Genomic DNA, 21,732 nt, shown 5'->3' on the forward strand with positions numbered 1-21,732 from the left:
GTACAAGGAAAAACTTCGGGAGAAACCCCACAGTTTAAGGGAACATGGGAGAAACCTCAGGGAGAGCAACAGAGGAGGGATCCCTCTCCCAGGACGGACAGACGTGCAATAGATGCCGTGTGTAAATTGAAAAGATAATACATTTGCAATATAGGTAGTCCACATTTTTGGAAATGCATGTGTATTTAATTAACATCATTGATACAAATAGTGCAGAGAAAATAATAAAAACACGTCAATAGAAAAAAAACACGTCAATAGAAAAAAATTAACTCTCTAAAACAGTTTAAATAAAACCCCAACATTATATATTAGTTATTTCAGGACTGTTGTTTTAGACTGCACCAGATAAAGGGAATCACAAAATAGGAAATGTGGTCGTTACATTATTGGTATCTGCAGAGGGAAGTGGTCATTTGGAGATTTGATCCAGCACATTTTGGAAATATGGTCTGAAAGTGTTGGGAACATCTGTCCTAGTCCATTTGTTGAGGACTATTTTAAGCGATGGACTAATCCACATGTTGTGCCCCAGTGAGTAATTTGGGTGGTGTGACTCATTAATGTGTTATTAATAGTTTTTGGACAACAACAGAGCTCAGACGAATAACATGTATGAGTTAAAACTCGTTATAACAAGTATCAGTTATTAATTTGTGGTTTTAATTCATTTTATGTCGTTTGTTGAAAGTCTGAAAAAGTAAGTAGTAAAATGTCACCTGGAACTATCTGCACTCCATATTTGTTGTGATCCGCGGAGATTAAGAAAGCAGCCAATCAGCGAGCTCCTGTGTCTTTAGGCCAAGCCCACTACCAGCGGTCACGAGTGGCTCCGCGTGCGCCCACTGCCAGTCTCGACCAATCAGGGCGCTCCGCTGTGAGAAAGGGGCGGGGCTTCTACATTGTGTGTGACAGCTCCAGGGTCAGTGCTGCACCAGAGAGGAAGAAAAATGAAGAGGTCTCACTCTGATGAATTCATCTTTGACATACAAAAATCAGTCAATTGTTTACAAGTTGTAAAGAGTACTTTAGAAATAATGTAATGTTTTACAATGGTGTACTTCTACTCCACTACATGTATTTAATACCTTTAGTTACTTTACAGATGTGGATGAATGAAACACAGGCATAATATATTGCTTATCATGCATTTCTTTAGATGGATTTGACATCGCAGTTGACATCTAAGCACTTAATATAAATGCACTCGCACCCTGACTAAGCAAAAGGGCAAAGGGCAACAGGAACACAGATTAAGATATCTTTGTAGTCTTTCTGTTTGTCTTGTACGTTTTTTTGTGTCTTATATTTTCTTATATATTGTTATAAACATGTCTCTTCCGTTGGGTGTGCTCTGTGGGTGAATGCCAGGGGGCCCATCACACTGTTTGCCCCTCAGCCTGTACCTTGTAAACCAGTTCTGACTATAATCCATCTATGGGTCCATTAGTTAGTATTCTGTTAAGAAAAATCAGTCAGAAAACAATATTAAAAGTTGCTAATTGATCAATAAATACCGAAGAGGACTAGGGCCACATGACCAAAAGTAAAAAATAACACAATTCAGACTTTAATGTCAGAATGAATTCTTGGAGAAAAAGAATTAATTTGTTTCAGAATTCAGATGTTTTCTTGGTCAATAAATGCAGAAGAGGACTAGGGTCACATGAGTCCCTTATGATACCTTAAAACACAAGGTTAATTTAAAACTAGCTATTTATTTACAGAAGAAGATTAACATGAAAAGTTCTGACTTCTAAGAGATTTTTTTTTTCAGAATTCAGTTTTTTCCAGAACTCCAATTTTTCCTTTTCGTCAAATGCAAAACAAAATCTCATGTGGCCCTAACACTAATCCGTGAATACATAGCTAGATTTAAACCCAACTTTTGTTATTAATGCATCATAAGTGGCCTGGAAGATGGACCTGATGACTGGCCTCTTTTTGAGAACTCAAACTATAACAACAGCAGAGACGATCTTTGTTCTGCACACGAAAGGGAAAGGAAACGGCTCCATTATTCCGCCCCCCCCCCTCTCTCTACGGACTGTCTGATCGATCGGAAGCTTTGAGACGAGCATCGCTTTATTCCTCGCTTTCGGGATATTTCTTCACAGTTTCTTTTGACTTCCCCTATTACCCAAAACGTCCTGCTGTTTAAATCGTGTGGAATTTAATCCCCGGCTTCACATTTATTATCCGCACAAAAGTTGATAAGGAAAGCTAGTTAGCCTCCTAGCTAACTCTTAGCTAGCCTCAAAGCTAACTAGCGGTGGTCGGAGAACGTTTTTGCAGACAGTTTTTTAAGGGGGGGGGCATCTTTTTTTTGTCAGTGCACTTGTACCTAGTCGTGGAGTTATCATCCTGACATTTGAAGAGTATTTGTGGGGAGGTTTAGAGCTGGTAAGCCGGTTGCTTCCTAGCTAGCGTGCTCGATATAGCCTGCTAGCTTTAATACCCTGCGTATTTAGCCTGGAAGCTAACTGAAGGCCGCAGTCCACCATCAGCTGCTACTACTTCCATCAGTGTTTGCATTGCCGTGCAGAGTTGACAGGTGAGTCAAATAAACTGTTTAAAAACAAAATGTGGGTCATGACTTTAATGAAGTCTGAGAAAAAAAAGTCAGAATTTTGTAGATTTTCACACAAAAAAACGTCAAAGAAAAATAAATGTTTTCAGAATTCTGACTTTTTTTCAGAACTCATTTTTTGTTGAATTATTTTTGGTCAAAGTATTCAATTTACAAGGGATTCTGATTCTGTACAACAGCATACATGATATTGACCAATTCTGAGATTAAAATATGATTATCAACAATGAAAATTAGAAAATGTTTTCAGAACTGAACGGACTTAAAAAAAAAAACTACACTTTTTGAAAACACCGTTGTCACATCCACATTTTTGTTTTGTTATCATATGGCCCTCATCCCCTTCCGTAAGGTAAATACATAGGTAGTTTTAAATGAACCTTTTGTTTTTAAGGCATCACAAGTGGCACTGCAAGGGCACCTGATGACTGGCCTCTTTTTGTTAGTGCTCCATTAACAATGTGTGTGCAATAATCACTTTTAATGTAAAACAACAACGTATCTGTCATGTCAAAGTTGTAATTAGTGGTACCAACTGTTAAAAACAATGCTTTTGGGTTTCTTAGAAGTGTAGTAGATCAGTCTGTTCGATCAGATCGCACCAATACATTCTGATAGATGGAGAGGTGTTTTAAACCCTAAAAACAAGGGGTTAAAACCTCTTAGCACATGCAGCATATCATCACCATATGACAGTTTAACAGTTTAGGGCAGGGGTATTCAACGAGGTCCAGTTAGAGAATGTCCCCATGCAAAGGTCCGGAACTTCAAAATGTCTAACTTACTTAACTATGAATGAGTGTGATATATATGGAAGTAGTTGTAGCTTTATCAACGTCTGCATGTAATCAACAACTGACTGCCAATCAAATAAAGAAAGTACAATTCAAAATCAACAATATTTATTGTCAATTAACATTGAACTAAACAGAGTCAATACTGTGGATATGTGTAATGTTCCTCTCGGGCTGCATTTAAAATAAAATAGAGGGAATAAATAAAATATCTTTTGAAAATGTGTGCATCTTAAAAGAGCTTAATTTTAGATAAATAAAATAAAGTGTAGCAGCAGCTTGAGTTTTTCTTTGTTAACGGTTTCACAGCATGACTTAACAGTTTCAGACGATTATAGAACAATATCAGTCTTTACATCATAACAATGATGTACATCATTGAACAGTTTTAAAGTTTCTCTTTCTTTCCCTCTTATATTGCAGCCCCTCACTCACTTTTATTTATATTCAGTGCGAGAGTTGAGCTGGAGCTTGTCCTCCGAGGGTCGTACAAATTATTGAACTCAACCTCTGCTTAAAAAAAACTAAAATCACAGCCCATTAATTTCACCTTTCTTTCATGCTGTGCAAAGAACAAGCAACCAATCCAGAGATCTCACCATGACTCGCGCACGCACGTGCACGGTGTGGCGTGACCACCAACACAGAAAAATATGGACACAAGATGTGTGCAAATGTATTTAGTTTCCTATCCATGTGAACATGATTTAAGTGGGGGGGACCTAACCTCCTCTAGGGGGGTCCGGGGGCATGCTCCCCCGGGAAGATTTGTTTTTAAATGTTGAAGTTAAAAGCATCAATCTGGTGCACTTTGAGAGCAACATGAAGAGATCTATGGATACATCTCTCAACACCCATATGAAACACAACTGTAAGCAGATTTTTCTTTTTGGATATTTTACAAATCACTCCCCTTTTAAACTCTATTCTTGTTATTTTTAACAACTTTTTTGTTACTGTCATATAGTATTTTATACCTGTTTTTCATTTAGTCTCATTAATAACTATAATGATCATATCAAGGTGTGCCTTAACCTCACTGAGCTGAGGTTATTTGAGCCTCTCAGGAGAGAGCTCTCTTCCACCTGGTTGTAGAAAAGCTCTTTAAGTTCGTTAGCATAGCTAGCTAACCAGATGCTAATAACAACAGATCGCCACTGTGCTTACAACTAAAGACACAGCCACGCAAACACTGCGGCATGTGTACGGCTCCTTATGGGTATTGCAATATCTGAAGGGCTGGAGCGGCGTTCCGGTGCTCTCTGTCAGCACTCCTTTCAGACGAGACATATACCACGTGAAGACACGTTACGCTCGTGTTGTGTTCAAGGAACCTGTCCTTGGCCAGGAAAAACAGGTACTCACTTGTTTAATTATTTTTGCGGTCTAGATTTCGTCTTCTTTTTTTAAGTGAGAAGTTGTCCGTCAGTCGGACTGACGGACGGACTCCGCACCCCCACCCCCCAAAACGAAAACTCTTCGGTTCTCCACGAATTACACAAGTCACCCAAATCAGCGTTAAAAAAGCGGGAGGTGCCGAAAAATCCCCTATTAATGTATTGATTATAGCTCCGGGTCCGTATAGGTCGGCGTCTGGGTCCGGGCCGCGGTCCGCCTGTTGCCGACCCCTGGTTTAGGGGAACCAGGAGGTAAAAGGCATGATAATACAAAATAAAACACTATACAATAGATAATAATTTAGTTTCTGAGAACTCTATTTTCTGGACTTTTGTCATAATATTCCAAATATAAGACATTCTGGTGAGTTAAAGAAACTGCTTTTAAAGTTGTATTTGAATAGCACTTTTCATACACCAGGTGCAGCTGAATGTGCTTCAACAACAACAACAACAACAACATCAAGATTTAAAAGAGAACAATAATGTCACATCAGGCCACACGTTAAAACCTTTTAGCATAATAACATGATATAACAGCTTAGGGGACACGGGAGGTAAAAGGTATGACCATAAAATAGAAAAACCTATAAAATAAATGAACCCGTAATAACCCTAGTTTATTCCATTGGATTACCTTTCAATTAAGTCTCTATCATTTAAACCTGAGCCACAATCATAAAAAGCAACTCCTATTCTAGTAATGGGATGTGTAAATGATGTAACGAAGTTGCCTTAATTAAAAAGAATAACACAATTAATGTCATAGTTCAATTAGATAAATAAATACTTTATTTCATGTTATTTTATAATCGTTAAATATGGTATGATTTAATACAGTTTGTTTTACATGTTAAACCGATATGCGTGTGTTTCTTGTGCCTAGGAACTAATGTTTGTTCATGTGCTGGTACTGCGTGTTTTGCTGTTACACTGGACAACTCAACGTGGGTTGACGTCTTTTTTGAAGCTCTGCTGAAGTCTGTGACAAAGTTATGCAGAAAAGGAACTAAATTAATCTCCTTTCACGACAAGCGGCCAACGAGGTATTAGTTTCATTCATATGTGTAGCACAATATGCTAATATGTTTGGCTATGTATACGTGTCATTTCGGTGTTGTAGTTCTCACGGCGTAACGGAAGAGGGAAGGCTACAGGATGAACTCCCAAGAAATAAACGCCCGTTTTAAAGAACCTGTCTGTGTCGTGAAGAGAGCTACAGGATGTGTACATATAAGCTTTGTACTGAAAACATGTGTGGAAATGTAACCCATATGTCGTTTTTTCTCAATAGCTGTACTTTACTGATAACATTTACGTTTGTTACGTCATTTTATTACATTATTACCACATGAAACTATATTTGCCAGGGTTTAAGCATAGGGCCACGGGATTTTGGTTAAAGAAACAGTTTTTAAGACTTATCGTCGTGTCATAGTTGTAAATAATGGCACAAACAAACTGTGAGGCCCTGTTGAAACACTGCCTTCGTTCTGTCTGTGCACTGTTAGATACATTACGTTACATGTTACACGCTTTTATCCAAAGCGACTTCCACACTCAACACTGTGGGCAATCCCCACAGGAGCAATTTGGGGTGAAGTGTCTTAGGGACACAACGACATGCTGACTGCAGAGGGGTTTGAACCTGTGATCCGAACACCTACACACAACCCACTGCGCCACACGCCTCACAAGATACTTTATCGATCCCAAATTGTGCTATTAATTGATCGCAGCGGTGTTTTCAAGCAGTTCACGAGTTAAACATATTCAAAAGATACAATACGGCCCGAGTAAAATAAAACATTAAGAGCAAATTCACAGCAGAGAAGAGATATAGCACGAGAGTATCAAGATAATACTTAGTATAAACAAATGACTGAATACGTTGTAATACTCTACAATATCTCTAGGCTACAGAATATATAGAAATAAACTACAGACACATATCTGCGTTGGATAGTATATGCATTACACTTGTGCAGAGCAGCGGATGTGCAGATAGTTCTGGGTTGTACAACAGGAGAAAGCATGTGTGTGTTTGTATACTAACACCAGTGAGAAACTACATTTCCCCTTAATCTAAGAGTTGGTCTTAATCCAGGGGGTTTTACAACTTCAGGGTTCCTGCATATACCCTGTAATCTTAAATGAGCGTGCTTGTTTCTGGGGTTGGGGAATCCGTGGGAGGTCGCCATCTTTCATGGGATGCTTCTCCAAGCCAGCGACCCAGACATGGATCTGCTGCTCCCCAAAGTTAACTTTAAAAACATAGCATTATGGTGTGTTTATGGGTGAAATGCCGTGTTGATTTATTACCCACATTCGTCCCGTACTTTGCTCCCATGAAGCTGGACTGCCTAGCGACGCAGGAGTGTCTTTGTTGCATGGCCCTTGGCATGGGCATGGCATGTGAGCTGCAGTGTTTTCTCTCCTGTCAGCTTCTAAATACGCCTGCATTGCGTCTCTAGTAGAAGTTGCAGTGATGTCAGACTTGTAAAGTTGATGCAAACAAACACATCTGAGGCCTTTCTTGGACGTTCAAAGGCTTTATTGTCATGTACAGTAGCTTCAGTGTAGAAATGGCAATTGTTAATAATGCAGGAGAAGATGACTATATACTATATACACATAGAATAAGCTACAAATGGAATGTAACATGAAATGCTGTACAGTGAAATGAAACACTGCTCATTGTACCCAACTCAAAACCCACCTGTTCAAACTGGCATTTTCTTTATAATCTGTACCCTGTGTCCTTTGTGTCCTTTTGTAGTCCATTTCCTGTTGTTTGTCTTGTCTTACCCCGGCTGATACTTCACTAAATCCACTGTTTGAATTGTTCCCTATATTGCCCCTATGCCAGGGCTCTCGACTAACTTTTTTCCCCATCCTCCCGGAACCGTCCCGAAATGCAATCTAAGCCGTCCTGAAATTAATGTGGACCGTCCCGAATTTAAAATGTTAGTTTTTCTACATTATCATTAGTTAAAATCATTCAAAGTGACCTTTAACATAAATAAAACATCATACAAATCATTAGATAATTCATCAACCTTTTTATTTGAGTAAATCATTCAATCACATAAACAAAGGCCAAATATATTTAAACAAACACACACACGAGACAATTACTCTAATATTGAATCCAATCAAGTCCCATCCAATTAACAAAACAATCCAACACTGTCCTGAAGACAGAACCCAGAGTAACCACTAACCAGGATGACAGTCTGTCAGTCAGGAGACCTTTACAAACGGCCCCGCCCCCTCGCACACAGACGGGAGAGAGATCTCTCGTCTGGATTGGAAAGCTCGAAAATACATCATAGACGCATGTTGTAGTCTTATTGCATATTAGAAACGGAGTTGGTGAAACTAAAACTGCGATATAATGTGTATGTAGCAATAATACATATGACATATTTTTTAAATGCCTCCAGTACCGACAAAAAGTCCGATAACGTCGGAGCTTAACGTTACCACTGTCTTTAATAATTCCGGCCCGGGGCCCGTTCAATACCGGGGCTCGGTACCCATCCCTACATGGGGAGAGGCAGCATATTGCTAAGGACTGAATACGATGGAGAGTTCTCATCTCAGCCTTATTACCCATAGGGGATGAAGAGGAGTAAGTAAATAGATAAAGAGGCCGGCGCTCCAGGGTCTGGTTCTGCTGTGAGTTTTTGTGATTAACGGTAAAACATTTCAGAATTCCTCCACGGGATGCCATTGTACATCACTCAACCCGCGAAATACACACACTCGGTACATAGCTAGACCCGCGAATTTGTGGGCCAGGAATTCGTGGGCACAGCCAGCGGCACAGCTGTAGCTACGTGTGTGTGTATTTCAAGGGTTTCTAAATGTTTTGTGCGTGTGTGTTTATGTTGACAATGAGGTTTAATAACTGTGCTACACAAAACGTGCAGTCGGTTTCATTTTCATCGCCGTTTGTAGTAGAGTTAGCAGGGTATTTTTATTTTAACTCTCGTCCCAAATTTGTCCCAAAATTATTTTTTATCCTCCCCGACACTATTTTTTTCGGCCCCGGGACGTCCTTAAGCTCGAGCCCTGCCCTATGCCCTATTCTAGATACATATATATATATATATATATATACATATACCTATTCTGTAAGCTGTCCTTGGGTGTTATGAAAGGCGCCCCCCAAAATAAATGTATTATTATTGTCCCCATTTATCAACTGTCACAAACAACAGGAAATGGGGCAGCTTTAGCCAACATTGCTAATTATCCAGCAGATGATAATAGACAACTTTTTTAAAATCACAATACACCAACACCATTAGTTATAGGGAAAGGATGAAAGACAAGCAGATGGAGACAAACACACATACATGTCACATATCGAGCATCACGATCACACAACAGGCACGAAGGGAAACATTGGCATAATAGATTAATGGATGCAAATACTGGCGGTTCAGTGCTCGGACGGTCAAAGGCTTTATTGTCATACAGTAGCTACAGTGTAGATCTGGCACTGTTCGGTCACGCAGGAGAAGCTAACTATTTACAAGGGAAACAGAATAAGCTAAACATGGAATGTAACATGACATGCTGCACAGTGCAATGAAACACTGCTCATTGTAATAATGGATGCAGATGGTGGTTCAGCGTGTGTCCACCCCCCCCTTCAGGGACATGTAGGACGCCTGGTGACCGTCCTCCACCAGCGGTTAACCCACGGACTAAAAATAAACTCCCTTGGCCCCCTGTTGTATTTTTCACCAAATGGCTTATTTGCGTGATAAATCATCTCTTGTGATTCTGCGCGCGGGAGAGGAGGCCGTGCAGGAGGAGCAGGAGGAGGAAGGAGGAGGAGGGAGGAGGAGGGAGGAGGAGAAGGAGGAGAAGGAGGAGAAGGAGGAGGAGAAGGAGGAGGTTGTTTTGGTTCAGGCCTTGTCTAGACATGATGATTGACTCAATGTACTGTGATCGGGGTTAGTCTTTTTATACAGGGTTTATCAGGTCAAACTGCATGTTGTCTTATGATTGCCCCATTCAACATAAGTACCAAGGCTGTGTTACTTCGACTATCGTTGTTTTAGGTTTTGCATGGTAGATTTGGTGTGTCTGTAAGAGGTGGTAACTTAATAATCATGTTATGTTAATGTATTGTTGCATTGTGGTGAAAGGCAGGCATCAATACACCGTTGGAGTTTCAGATTACAAGAGGAACAACTTGGTTTTTAAAAGCCATACAGTGAGTTCTGAAATATCTCAAGGTTCAAGGCTTGTAATAGTCATACGTACATAGCTACAGTGTTATGACGATGACAGTCTTAGGTCTCAGGCTCCTCCAACAGTGCAACACAATAAAACGGAAAGAATAGTGCAAGTACATGTGACCTGCTCTATCGAAATCAGTCGCATTATCCCGAAGACACATTTTGAGTTGTATACACTGCTGGAAAGAGGATATTCCTAGCTTTCTAATGATATCAGGATTGTTTTTGTACTCCAAATATTAAGCAAAAATATGTCGCATTATATAATGACTGTCACGAGTCCTCATTTTGAGAAAAAGGCCTTCAAAGTTTTCTCTTCTCTGGAATCCATCGATCTGATTGATTATTAGCAAATGATCAAAATACTACGGAGGGAAGATATTTTCGTTTGGAGGGGAAGCTCGTGAGTGTGTGTGAGTGTGTGTGCTTGTGTAATTTTGCGTTTGTGTGTATTGTGTTTGTTTCCCGGGGAAAACACTCACGAGAAACACCGGCTGTTGTTACGCCTGCTGTGACGTTAGGTTACTCCGTTCTCCGCTCGTAATTATGCCGAAGCATCAAAGTTATTTATCATCTGAAAAAAATAGTTTTTTACGTAAATCCACGTTTATTTTGAAATGAGCCGTTGCGACTTCCGACTGATTTCGATAGAGAGAGTCACAAATACAAAAATTGTGAAATAGTGCAATAATCCAGCAAGTTATGTGACAGAAAACGTCCTAAACCCAGAGTTTGCGTGACTAATTTAAAAGGATATAACTCTTTGTTAAGTGACCAATAAAAGAGAAACTAGTTTACAGAGCTTTTACATAACTGTAGATCAGTGCTTCTCAAAGTGTGGTCCGCGGACCACTGGTGGTCCGTGAGCGCCCCCTAGTGGTCCGTGAGTATATTGGTAACATTTCACATTTGAAATAAATACATTAATTTCAGTTTTCCGCACTCTCGCGGGAATATCTCCGCAATGGAGCGAGGTTAAGTTTCATGATATAGCCCAGCGCCCCACCTTCATCACACATGTGGCAGCTTCTTTGTACCATTTTCAGGCGATTTGTCATCAGTTCTAGAAAAACGATGTGTTTTTTGATATTTGTGGAGTTAGGTGGTCCGCGAGTGTTTTTTTTATTGGTTAAGTGGTCCTTGGTATGAAAAAGTTTGAGAAACACTGCTGTAGATGGATAGAGTTTCTCAAACACACAAAGAAATGCCATGCACATCCTCCTCTGCTGCAAATCCCGACAGATGCTCAGTTTAGTTTTACAAAAGACTCCTCTCTGCCAAGTAGTCGTTTGAATAACTTTCTTTCAGAAGTCTTGGACCTAACCTTCACATGCTGCTGAACCTCAGGAATATATCTCATCACTTCAGCTCAGTTCAATGCTGAGCCATGGTGTGGAGGTCACACAAGTTTAATGTACAGTTCAGCGGACAAACAATAGGGCTGTATCCAAATATTCGTTCGTTGGAGTACTATTCGGGTTTCAATTTCGTCATTCGTTTTGTTTGTTTTTCCCCGTTTTTTTTTTTTCTCAACTTGAATATATTGAAATCTCCAATATCAACGTAAGAGCTTGTGCCTCTTCGGGGGGTGCTCACACTTAACCATAAACGTTATCGTTTACTTTCTCCGTCTTTATATGTAGATATTACTTTTCTCCGTTAATCTCCGTCACGTTGTTTCCATAGCAACAACAACTTCCTGTCAACAGCGCTACCTCTCCTTCAAAATAAAAGCATGTCCATAAATAGGAAGCCAAGCCAAATTACACTTAAGACATATACAACGGCAACGAAAGTAACAAACACAATGCGATATCCTTTTCAATTTCAAAGAACACAAATTGGGTTACATTAACAAATAACTATAAAACAACAATACTGTAGAGTAACAAAATGAATGCCATGAAAACACCAAAATACACGTGTTGAAGCGGTTTCCCCCCCCGCGGGCCGAATATTCGCTGCTGATTACTACCGAATATCCGGAGCCCGAAAAATGGTATTCGGGACAGGCCTACACAACAGCTGTTTTGATAGCCGACTGCCGTTGATGGAGAGATGTGTTTAGCCCCATTCATCGCAGTGGCATGACACACACACAAACATGCCATGTATGGGGATCAGTATGTGGATCAAAGGTCACCAGCTTTACAGCAATGCCATTCTTTTTCTGCTATGTATGCAAACACAGCGAGGGTTCGTGTCACACACAGGCCCCCGATTGTTGGGGCGGATTATCACTGCTTTACAAACGGCTCCAACGGGACAGAACAGAAGCGTCTCCAGTGGTGTTTGGACTCTGGGGTCACTGCTATCTGTTAATGTGTAACTCTTAGGTCAGATGTAGGGCAAAGGGTTAACCAATTAGACGGCAGGTACGGAAATGCAGACAAAAAAAGGCTGAAAATATGTTAACGTCACTAGCACCAACAAATGTTTGGAGATGATGGTCAGTTTTGCTGAAGCAGTTTAAGACTGGATTGACAGGAAGTTAATGAAGTAACATCAACTTCTGATATCCAATAACACATTTGACTTAACCTGCAAAGCTACCTACTCCTCGCTTTCGCTACAACTAGCAGTATTATCAAATAATTACAGACTATTATGTGTGAAATGTCAGAAAACAGTTAATACATTAGTTTAGGAACATAGAAACCAATGAATTGTTGTTTTGCTTTCAGAATTAGCCAAATAAATAACAGATTATTTAACACAAGAGACATCATTGTAGAATAATTAAGAGTAAGTAGTTAAGGGTTTTTGATGTTGATGTTTTATAGGTTTGAAAACGGTCAAACCAGATCTTCAAACCTGTTTACACAGCCTGTCTTTCATATATTGATTAAATTATACTTGCAGATCGAGTCACACTAACAAAAGTGATCGGCTTATTTTTGTACTTTTCTGTCGTCACATTATCTTGAAAGTTTTCTTATTTCAGACGTATTATTTCTGTGTTTTGGTAAGAGCTGCTGAACCAGGATTACATCTTTTATCAAACATACGTTCGGCCTCTTCAAACAAAATGTATTCGTCACCTCCTTCAGAGTCCTAAATTATTCACTGGCCCAATGTCAGGTGCTTTAGATAAATCACTCAGCTTCACGGACAAAAGACAGTTTGGACTTTAAGAAGTGTAAGAATGCTTTCTTGAAGATACATTCAATCGGTTCTGTTAGATTGGGTTTATTTGAACAAGAGCTATATAGTATTCGTGTGTATTCTATGTTAGTAAATTACCTAAAGCTTGCATTATTTTATACATAAGATGAGTAAAATAATGCAAGAAATATGAGGCAAAATCAGTAGACACTTTCAACTTTATTTTAGATTTTATTTATGTTTTCTTATTTCAGTATTACGTCCACTGAGTTGGTGTTTTACATTTGGAATACTCTCTTTTCTTTACCCTTAATGTTTGTTATCATATTGTCTTGGGCTGCTCGATGAATCAACATGGAACCAGTAATCACTAACTTTGTTTCCCCTGGCCCCCTATCGGAGAACACCCAGCTAGTAACCTAGCAACCAAGCTTCAGCTAGCGGCAGTCAGAAACTCAATGTATCTTCGAATCTACTTATAAATAAATATGGGGAAGTGTAAGTTCAACCGTAGTTGGTTGGAAAACATCGAATTTAGTGCTTGGTTGAAACCAGCGGAGGGAACGAGTTTGAAGCCCGCTGCACCTTTTGCTAATGTAGCGTTAGTTAGTGCAGCAGCTCCCGCAACAACACCGGGGGACCTCCGGGCGACGTTTGGGTCTACGTCAACCCTAAAAGCGGAGGTGCTGTAGACGCTAAATACCGTAGCTAAACACCAATCATACAACAGCAACGATGAAATAGTGTAGCCAAGGCAGCAGAGCTCTGAATATAGCTCTTGTCACTCTCTCTCTCACACACACACACACACACACACACACACACACACACACACACACACACACACACACACACGGGCTGATCGATTATGGCAAAAGTCATAATCACGATTATTTTGGTCAATAATTGATATCACGGTTATTAAATACGATTATTCATTGACTTTGAAAACAAATTGTAATGTGAACAGTATCTTTTTTGAACGTATCATTCAACTGAAAAACCAATACAAAAATTAATAAAATAAATTATACTAAATACCAATAAACAAGATCAACAAATATATTGGAGCGCACTTCCACAAGCTACTAAACATATATAAATATGATGAATACAAATAAATTACACTAAAATAAATTTGGTCACAACCTAGCAAAGCAAAATAATAGTTTTTTTCGATTATGTTGTTTTCGTAATCGTTGCAGGCCAAAATCGTAATCGCGATTTAAAAATACGATTAATTGCACAGCCCTAATATTGTCTTGTATTGTTTATTATTATTATTGACTGACCCCCCACCTTCAAAACACTGACCAAAACTCACCTCTTCAGACTGGCTTTTAATGTGTGAATTATGTTGTGTTGCTGTTTTAATATTTTTTATTTTATTTGCTTTTTATCAACTTTGAGCACCTGAAAAAGAGCTTAGAAATGAAATGTATTATTATTATAATTGTTTAGCAACATATGAATGAAACAACAACCCTCCAGTCCTCAGACGGCTTTTCTCCAGTCACTATCGGCCACTGCCCTCTTCTCCTCTGTGCACGTGTAACTGATATGAAGCCAAAGTCCTGTGATAAACATCCATTGTGACTCTGACATGTTGTTTGTCCCCTCCGCCCTCCCGTAGCTTACTTGGTGACGCAGAGACTTCTCCCTGAGGAGCCAAGAAGCAGACGGCTCATGACTTCTGACCAGGACACGAAAGTTGTAGCTGAACCACAGGTGCAGCAAGTCCAAGAGGCAAAAGAGAACTCTCATTTGGTGAGTTTTTAACACGCCAAGATGCATGTTTGTAAGTTATCCTGCATTTACGCGCTAATTTAGTTTGAATTAAGAGTAATTAGAATCAGGTTTACCAGGTAACACTTACGAGGAATTTGACTTGGTGGTGCATACATAAAACATAATAAATGTTTTTGTTTATCGCTTTTTGTATTTTTCTTTGTTTTTTTGTTGATTTTATTCTCTGTCAAAGCGTCTTTGAGTTTTTAGAAAAGCGCTATATAAGTCCAGTGTTTCCCATACATTGATTCATTTGTGGCGATTAAATATCGTCCGCCACAAATAGATGTCATAAAAAAAAATTATTATTTTTTTTTTTTGGTGGACTAATGGATAGTGAGGTGGGCTGATGACCGGAAGTCTGCGGGTTTAAGTCCCGCCTGGAACACCACCACTAGTGTGCCCTTGAGCAAGGCACTCAGTTACTCCAGGGCAGGCGTCTGCAACCTTTTTTCTGGAGCCGCAAAACATATTTGATTGCTTGATAGCTTATAAAGTTGTATATATTGTTACATCATAGACAAAAACTACAGTTTTTTTGCATTTATTATTTATTACATTATATAAAACTGTTAACCTCTAATAAGAAACAAAGAACTCTTATAAGGAGAATTAAAAGAATACACAGGCCTACTTTAAAATAAATCAACACAGCACTTGGAGAGTCCTCTGCACATTTGAAGAAAAAAAAAATACAATTATAATTGACCCGCTTTGAAATAAATAAAACGTATAGCTGCACCCTAAAAAGAGTTTACTGATTGAATTATGACTGAAGATCGTCAGCTGTCTTCCTCTTCGTGTTTTCCCTCGATACGTAAAGGCTGCAGCACCTTTGATAACTTCTCTCCACATATCAAACATACCGGTAAGCCAGCATCGTTTGCTGTGAAAGGGTTGCCGACCCCTGCTCCCTGTGATTGGTCATTGTAAGTCGCTTTGGAATAAGGCGTCTGCTAAATGCCTAAATTGTAAATTATATTTTTGGGAGAATAAACCCCACAGATCCTCAACTCCGGTGTGTCTCACTCACTAACAACGCAACACAGAGCAACAAGAACGTTGTCTGCTACAGGGGCCATGAACTCGCATGTATTTTATTATTTGAGGGGGGGGGGGGTGGATGCGTGGGCCACCCAAATAGGTTAAGGGGCCTTTGGATTTTTGTTGCCATTTATAGGTTTTAAAACTGTCAAACTAGATCTTCAAGCTTGTTTAAAAAGCCTCTCTTTTCGATATTGGTACAATTATACTAATTATAAATAGTAAGACCAATATGTTATCCTGCTGATTTTGTTATGCATTTATTTGGGTCGGTTATTTTCCGGCTGCACACATTTTGAAATGTTATTTAAAATCTCAATACAGAGTAAAGCAATATTAAACATACAGGAAGCACAACATATATTCAAGGCTGAATACTTGTAAAAGTACACATTTAGTGATATCCCTGCCTACAAATTGTATTCTACAGACTTTAGAATAAACAATAGTATTAAAGTAAACTGTTGGCAGACCAAACCTAATTTTCCCATCATTAACAAATTAGTCTACTTACAAATGACATTAAGTTATTTGTATCCAAATGGCCAATTTCCATTGAGGTTGGGCACTAAATATTCAAATATCTATCATGCTGTATGCAATTTAAATATGAGCTGTCATTTTTCAATCAATTATATCTTCAGTTCATTTAATAAATGTCTCAATTGTGACACAAATAAACGTTGAAAATTAAGCCTTTTATCGATTTATTTTATATTGATTTTCAAACCAGTTCCTACTTCAGCATGGTAGGTTTCCAAAAGTGTGTGTGTGTGTAGTAGGGCTGTACCCGAATATTCGTTCGTTGGAGTACTATTCGGGTTTCAATTTCGTTATTCGCTGCACTGCGGCTGCCGCCAAATTGAATTTATTGAAAACTCCAATATCAACGTAAGAGCTTGTGCCTCTTCGGGGGGTGCTAACACTTAACCATACACTTTATCGTTTACTTTCTCCGTCTTTATATGTAGATATTACTTTTTCTCCGTTAATCTCCGTCACATTGTTTCCATAGCAACAACAACTTCCTGTCAACAGCGCTAACTCTCCTTCAAAATAAAAGCATGTCCATACAAAATAGGAAGCCAAGCCAAATTACACTTAAGACATATACAACTGCAACGAAAGTAACAAACACAATGCGATATACTTTTAATTTCAAAGAACATAAATTGGGTTACATTAACAAATAACTATAAAACAACAATACTGTAGAATAACTAAATGAATGCCGTGAATACACCGAAATACACGTGTGTTGAAGCGGTTCGCTGCTGATTACTACCGAATATCCGGAGCCCGGAAAATGGTATTCGGGACAGCCCTAGTGTGTAGTTGGTTTGAATTCAAAGCAAAAGGAAATTTTTGTGGCTGGAGACTTGTTGCTGTTTTGCCAAAAAACGATATCTTTATAAAAAGCTCACCCAGTTCCCTTCAAAACGAGATTATTGATGACGAGCATCAGGCCAGCCTCATTGATCTCCCACCCTAATAATGTCTAAAGCAGAAGTTCTCTGTAAAGAAACATGCAGCGCAGGAAGAAGCAACTCCTGTAACTAAACAACCATGACTCGTTTGTATCCGTCTCTCTTCATGAGTCTGTCGTAGCTCTATCGATCACAGCCGTGACATTTGGGTTCTTATTGGACCGTGATGTCTGAAAACACAGCGGTGCAAAGAGCAGCGGTCAGGTATTATTGGATGTAACAGCACGACAAAATGCTAGTTTTACTGACACTAACGTCTGATTTATACCTTAAAGCATTGATATTCCATGAAATGTTTTTAAATCCATTGGAAAAACTTGACACAACATTGATAGCATAACATGTAGGATTTGTACATAAAATAAAACCTTTTATTCGACATCATTTACCAAAGTTGACGTCTTAATATTACTTGTTTTGTTTAAATTATTATCTGACCCAACCCATACAATTGTAATAATCTTAAAGAGAACAGGAAAACTCCAAGATATTTAGGTTACAGTGATCAAAACTGATCAAAAGCAGCAAGGAATTACATGTGTTAAGCTTGAAATATCATGTTTTCATTCTTGTTTCTTTAATTTGCAATGTGTGTGTGTCTGGAGTTATAAAGGACCATCTATTAGTGGCTGTTAACGAGACATTAGTGGATTGTTTTCATCATAGTCAAAGAGAGGAAACATCTGATGGTGTAACTTATATTTTGGAGTGTTTCCTCTTGAGGGCTCGGTCTGTCATCAGATCAAACCTTATCTCGTCATCGCTGCTCTTTGTCTAAAGAGGTTGCTGGAATGTAAATCAACAGAAGTCATAATAGAAACTTAACAAAGTGGGCGTGTCTGATGTTTCTGGGAAGTCATTTGAATTTACAAGGAAATGAACCACCTTTCGAACCACCTATTTAGCTTTTAACTCTTATTTTGTCTACTGCAATTCCAATATCGCTCTCTTGTGATCTTGATAGAAAAGTGATTAATCAACAAAAGTAGTAGAAACTTAACAAAGTGGACGTGTCTGATTTTGATGTTGCTGGGCAGTCTTAACCCTAAAAATAATATAGCCTACATTTTAAAATGTGCAAGGAAATGTGCCACATTTCGAACGACCGAGCTTTTAACACATATTTTGTTTACTGCAATTTGAATATCGCTGTAGTCCATCTTGTGAGCTTTTGAGCATGCTTGTTTCTATAGATGTGATCTAGGGCTATATCCGAATATTCGTTCGTTGGAGTACTATTCGGGTTTCAATTTCGTTATTCGGATATTCGTTTGGTTTGTTTTTCCCCCGTTTTTTTCTCAAATTGAATTTATTGAAATCTCCAATATCAACGTAAGAGCTTGTTCGGGGGGTGCTAACACTTAACCATAAACGTTATCGTTTACTTTCTCCGTCTTTATATGTAGATATTACTTTTCTCCGTTAATCTCCGTCACATTGTTTCCATAGCAACTACAACTTCCTGTTTACAGCGCTAACTCTCCTTCAAAATAAAAGCATGTCCATAAATAGGAAGCCAAGCCAAATTACACTTAAGACATATACAACTGCAACGAAAGTAACAAACACAATGCGATATCCTTTTCAATTTCAAAGAACACAAATTGGGTTGATAACTATAAAACAACAATACTGTAGAGTAACAAAATTAATGCCGTGAATACACCAAAATACACGTGTTGAAGCGGTTCAACACGCGCGGGCCGAATATTCGCTGCTGATTACTACCGAATATCCAGAGCCCGAAAAATGGTATTCGGGACAGGCCTAATGGGATCATTTACTTGCTTTTGGCCTCTGATGTTTAACAGATTTAGGAACATACAGATAACTTTTGTACCTAAATATTGCAAATTGTTACACATTAGGAAAGCTCGATGCTTAAGCCCACATCACCGCACACTCCTCATCATTTGTTCACAGGCTTTATAGGTTATGATTCCACGGTTAAAGTAGAAACTTAACAAAGTGGGCGTGTCTGATGTTGATGTCTCTGGGCAGTCATAACCCCAACAAATAATACATACTACATTTAACATTTGCAAGGAAATGTACCACCTTTCGAATATGGAGCTAATTTCCTTCCATAACTCCACAAATAAACTAAACCAGTTTTACAACTGCCTTACTAACAAACCCAGTGTGGTTTGCAAATACAGAACACCATCGACCAACAAATGCATTTAGTTTTGCAAATAAAAAAATGTATCTATCAAACAAACACATTACATTTGTCTAATAAATCGTGTTTCAGAGACAAATTCAGCATGTTTTCCAAGTACACAAACATATTTTCTACGAGTAGGACAGCGCGATGCTTTATGCCACATCACCACAGACTCCTCATCAAGTTCACAGGCTTTATAGGTTATGATTCTGCCACGGTGCTGCACAACCCGCTGATTTGATTGATGCTAACACATGTGACACTTCAGACAATTCGGTCGAGGCTAAATCTGTTCAGCAGGGTGGGGATGTTGCACCAGCCTGCAGCCAAATGCTGTAAATTCTGCAAGTCAAATGGCCTCCTCTGCCAGCCACTAAACCAACTGTGGTTCAGGTTTTTAAATAAGACTTTAGACGTGAAGGTGGGCGGTGAGTTTTTACGAGCTGTGTTGGACAGATTAAAAAGCTTTTACGGTATTTTATGGATGCAGGGGAAAGGGTGAACGCTCCTTGTTTGCATACAGTTATGGTTCAGGCTTCGGAGCGATTTGTAAATCACTTACTTTTGGACCAGGGTTCAAATTTCGACTTGTTTTTAGGGGAAAATTGATCGATATCAGAAATATATATTTATCCCGGGGGAAACTGGGGACAGTTTCTCCATTATGTTAATGAAATAAATAAAATATAAATACAAAATATTATATGCACATAAGAGGTTAAAGTTCAATGTCCAAAAGAAATCAGATAAAATAAAAATATTTATATAAACATCTAAAGTTATTGTAAAAAATGTTCTATTAAAGATATTAATTTCAAGTCAAAGTAAAGTGTTGAATAATGTAAAAACAAACATTAGAAGTATTGTCAAAATGCGCAATAAAAACATGAAATAGATAGAAATGTATATAAAGAATAGTCAATGTGCAAAAAATAAGGAAAATAAAGATATTTATATAAAAATAGGAAGTTAAATGGAAAATAATTAAAGTAATGGAAAATGCACATAGTACGACAATATACAACATGTATAATAACATACACACTTTGGTGTATTGGTATAAGTAACATATTAATGGTGATTTGGCTGCCGATGGTGTCGTAAAAACTCTTATTAAATGACCTAAATTTAACTTAAACGCTGATTCGTCCTCATGTTTCCCCACATGGGTTTCAATCAACCTCCTCAAATAGGGAAGAATGTGGAACTGGGAAATTGTTTTTTTCCCCCTGAGAGCTCCAGAATTAGGAAATGGAAACACGCCGCTGTCTTTTTTCCATCGTCGTTTACACACGCTCGAGATCGGAAAGAAGATTGGCAGCGTAGAGGAAGGGGGGGTTTAGAGTCCATTGGGCTAATGTCTCAATAAGAGTCAACAAGGGATTATAGTGGTCGGAAAATCTGTCAGAGAACCAAAACATTGCTAACAGGGTCCGAAAAAACAAAGGTCAGGAGGTCAAAGGTCATGAGCAGAGAGCAAGGATATTATAGGAAAACTCAAGGTGTAAAGGTTTTATTGTCATATGTTCATAAGCTACAGTGTAGAAATGGCAATGAACATTTTAAGACCTGTCTTCCAACAATGCAACATATATAATAAAATACAAAATAAAAAGTAGTGCAAAAATACATAGAATAAGATATGAAGAACAGAATATTGAATAAAATAATGTACATTAAGACAAAATTAAATACCGTTTATTGCGTTGATAACTATTTAAATAAATAAGTAGATTCCCCAACACCCTTTCAGTCTTTATCTTTTGGGGTCTTAAATGCACTTTCTTTTAGCTTATAGACTTATCCTGCTTCACTTTGATCACCAGAAGCTAAAATACTACCTCAAATAAAAATAAAATAGATATTTATATTAACATACAAGAAGTTCAGGTAAAAAGTCCAATAAAAGGTTTAATTGAAGAATGTTTTTTATATAAAAAATAAACAAACATGAGAAGTTCGAAAAACGATACAATAAAAATTGTATATAAACCAAGTGGCAAAACTCTGGGGCGGAGCCGGGAGTCCAATCAGGAAGTGCCACACACTGCAGTTCATCTAGTGGCCGATAGGGGATGGCTGCAGAAAGGAGCAATCTCCAT

At 38.5% G+C, this 21,732-nt stretch overlaps 1 long non-coding RNA gene across 1 annotated transcript in view; it reads left to right on the plus strand.

The window, feature by feature from the left end:
* The first annotated feature begins 2,034 nt into the window (after positions 1-2,034).
* Positions 2,035-21,732, plus strand: part of LOC117540620 — a 30,025-nt gene continuing 10,327 nt past the window's right edge. Inside the window, exons 1-2 of the long non-coding RNA XR_004568192.1 lie at positions 2,035-2,554; positions 14,778-14,911. This is a non-coding gene — a long non-coding RNA (uncharacterized LOC117540620). The remainder of the gene's footprint in view (positions 2,555-14,777; positions 14,912-21,732) is intronic.

This window comes from Gymnodraco acuticeps, unplaced genomic scaffold (genome assembly GCF_902827175.1).
Source record: "Gymnodraco acuticeps unplaced genomic scaffold, fGymAcu1.1, whole genome shotgun sequence".
NCBI lineage: Eukaryota > Metazoa > Chordata > Actinopteri > Perciformes > Bathydraconidae > Gymnodraco > Gymnodraco acuticeps.